This window comes from Saccopteryx leptura, chromosome 12, assembly GCF_036850995.1.
Source record: "Saccopteryx leptura isolate mSacLep1 chromosome 12, mSacLep1_pri_phased_curated, whole genome shotgun sequence".
Classification (NCBI taxonomy): domain Eukaryota; kingdom Metazoa; phylum Chordata; class Mammalia; order Chiroptera; family Emballonuridae; genus Saccopteryx; species Saccopteryx leptura.
In genome coordinates, this window is record NC_089514.1 from 14,977,916 (window position 1) to 14,981,492 (window position 3,577).

General features: G+C 40.1%; 1 long non-coding RNA gene across 1 annotated transcript; it reads right to left on the minus strand.

The window, feature by feature from the left end:
- Positions 1 to 228: 228 nt before the first annotated feature.
- On the minus strand, positions 229 to 3,253 carry LOC136383991 (uncharacterized). The gene is made up of 3 exons (XR_010747507.1): positions 3,127 to 3,253; positions 2,297 to 2,376; positions 229 to 674 (listed from the first exon to the last, which is right to left on the minus strand). It is a non-coding gene; the product is annotated as an uncharacterized lncRNA (long non-coding RNA).
- Positions 3,254 to 3,577: the final 324 nt, after the last annotated feature.

The following is a 3,577-nucleotide window of genomic DNA, read 5'->3' on the forward strand; positions in this document are numbered from 1 at the left end:
TAAAACATAATAAAACAATTCTTTTTAGTAAAATCTACTTCCAGTTAAGAATCCAAATTATAAAATTTTTAAAAAAATAAAATAACTTTTATCAGTTTCATGTAATACTAATTGAAAGTAAATCTATCTTGGTTGGACCTGCTTTAATGGATACATGATGCATACAGTCAAAAGTGTTTCAGTCAGGGTTGCTCTGGTTGCAAGTGACAGGAAATAGCACAAAGTCGCTTAAGCAAAGAAGAATTTTATTGGTTCACAGAATTGGGAAGTCTAGAGGTTGAGCTGTCTCTAGTTATGTCTTGATTCAAGGGCTCATAAAACATCGTTACGTTTTTCTCTTTCTTTTGCCATATCTCAGCTCTGTATATTGGCATCAATCTGAAGTTTCTCTCAATTTTCAAATGCATTCAAGGTAGCTGCCTAGTATTTCTAGTTTGTGTTGCTTTTGAAGCTCTTAATCCAAGGGGAAGAGAAACTTTTTGTTTTGTTCCCAGAATCCATTCCTTTCTCATGGAAGACTTTGACTGGCTCATTTTGGTCACGTGTTCACATTTGTCCGGAGAGGAGAGTACAGATGGGGTGGTGGCTAAGACAGCCTGTCTCACCAGGACCACGTAGGGGAAAAGGGATGATTTTTCACAGGAAAGGCAGAAAGTTGATATCATATAAGGACACTGTTGAGCAAAAACAATTATATCATTTACCTAACTTAATTGGCAAATAGTTATTGGTCATGCTAGCACAATCAACATGTTAAAATTTTTATCAAACACTTTTTATTTCAATTAAAGTTAACATTCTTCTCTGCAAATGTGTTTATCCTATTAATTTGATACCAAATAATTTATTTAAAGACAATAATAAGTGACAGTGTTTGTAAGCACTTATGTGTTGAACACTATTCTAAGCACATAACATACCTTAACCCATTTAATCATCACCAAAACTTCATGAGATAAGTACTGCTGAGTGCTTCTCAATGTCAACAGATGAGATGATGACATCCTGACATATCTTACTTCGTTATTCTCTTTTTTTTGCTTTTAAATTTATTTATGTATTTAATTTTATTTTTCAGCTACAGTTGACATTCAATATTATTTTATATTAGTTTCAGATGTATAGCATAGTGGTTAGACAATTACATAATTTACAAAGTGTTCCCCTGATAATTCAAGTACCCACCTGGCACCATACATAGTTATTACAATATTATTGACTATAGTCCCTATGCTGAACTTCACATTTTTTTTACTTTTTTTCATCCAGCCTTCCAACCCACGTCCCCTCTGGCAACCATCAGAAAACAGCTTTACTCTTAAAAAAAAAAAAGCACTTTATTTTTGTCATAAACAAGTAGATTTAAAATGATGTCACACCTATACACAACAGCTGGCATTTATAGACCTGAGTAGCTCAATGAGCATGACACCAGGAAATGCCCAGGCTCAAGGCAAATCACTGCAGTAATTTCCATGGGTGTCTTTCCTGGGGCCATATATAACCAAGGCTTTGCTAAGAAAGGGAAGGCTGGACTATAAAGTATCAGTCTAACCTTAAACCAGGGAAACAGCAAGGCAAAATTATTCACAGGGTTTGCTCACATCAGCATAATCTGAGTGAAGCATCCCCAAGGACAAGCTGAAATGAGCAGGAAAGGCGTGTGAATGAAATATAATCATCAGGGGCAGAGGAAAAGACGAGAAATGGACGAAGCCAGCTGAATGACATTTTCTGACCAACTTTCCGTCATCCTTTTGGCTACCGTGTCCACTGGCACACCCCAAGTCCCTAAGTCCTTGAGGCTGACAAGGAAGAAACAGGATGTGTGTGTGTGTGTGTGTGTGTGTTTGTGTGCATGCATGCGTGTGTGTTTAAATTCATGGCCTGCAATGCTGTTGTATGTGTTAAATGGCTGAAAAGTTTAGAGATTGCTAGCTCTGCTTTAATTGGATTTTCTAAAGCATAAATAAAAGGCAGGGAAGGGACGTGCATTCTTTGATCGATGCCTTCCTTCAGAGCACGCACAGCTGTCTCTTGCCTAATTAGGGGGCCTTATTCTGCTCACGCTTGGATCTGCGGCCTGAGTGTTGGTCTGGAAGCTGACACCAAGCTCATGCCTTCACAGGTAGAGCGGGCGCAGAAAACTGAACCCTGCAGTGTCACGGAATCTATATGGAAACAAATGATGACAATGGACAGCAGAGAGGCATGGTGTAACAGTTTTGGTTTGAAGTAAAAGTCCCTAGAAAAATGCCTTCACCTGAGACTTGGAAATACACCCCAAGGGACTAACCTTAATGAAGATGAAGACCCAGGAGCTTTAGATCAGCCTTCTTCGCGGCGGGAGGTCAGGTGACGTGGGTTTTCCCCGGGCTGGGAGAAGAGAGAAGCTGTTCTGCGGTCTGGCCCGTTACTGTCCATTTTCCCCAGCAGGGCCAGGACTACAGAGAGGCGAGTTGGGCACTTAAAGTACAGGAGTTTAGCAGACGATTCACTCTCAAGTACTTGCAATGCTACAGTCAGAGGAATCTTCCAAATGTGCAAATATGAAGGTCTCAAAGATGGGGTCCAAAGGCCTTGGCAAAGCTTATAGCAATCCTGCTCTGCTCTGTTGTGCCCACAAACCACCTGCGGAGCTCTCAAACATCAAATGCAGACTCTAGGTTAGAAGGTCATGGATGGACCCCGAGATTCTGCACTTCAAACAAGCTCCCAGGTGATGCTGAGGCTACTGGTCTGGGGACCACGTTTAGAATATTATAGTAAGAATTCAGGTGCTAGCAAATATCAGGCCATGAGCCATATCTGGCCTGCCCCTTGTTCTTGTAAATAAAGTATTATTGAGATACATTCATTTACACATTGTCTGCGGATGTTTTCTCTATATAGTGTCAGGGTCAAATAGTTTCCACAAAGCCTGTATGGACCGTAAAGCCTAAAATATTTAGTATCTTCCCTTTACAGAAAAGTTTGCTGATCTCTGGTTTATGGAATCTGTTTTTTACGGAATTCTCTCTTATCAATTACATTTCAGACAAAAGCTATATATTTACATTTCTAGGGCTTTGCAAATAAGGTTACCTCTCCCTTAATGTTTTATCCCTTTTCTTCATTACCTCTTACCTTGTTGTTCTGATGTCCTCTTAGATGTCACTTCTTCCATACTGCCTTCCTTGACCTTCCAAAATGAGAGAGGTGATTCTCACATATACTTCCGAGAGTCTTGACCTTCCCATTGGGGACACTAATTTCCCTGAACTGTAATTGTCTATCTCATCAACTGGCTCTTCCATTAGACCATAGGTTTCTTGACAGCAGAGGCTATATACCTCTCAATTATTGAATTCTAAGCACGGGGTACACAATATTCAGTTTTAAGTTTGATAACTTTATGACAACTTTAGACACCTTTACTTTTTGGCACTCTGAATGGAGAGAGATCTTGACATTCCAGAGAACTTGAACTCAATCTCTTTCCCAGAACTGGTCTCCTTTAAGCGGACAAAGCACTCAGTGGTCGTCTACCCTGCTGAGGACAATGCCTGCCGCCTCACACACAGACACACAGTTCTCA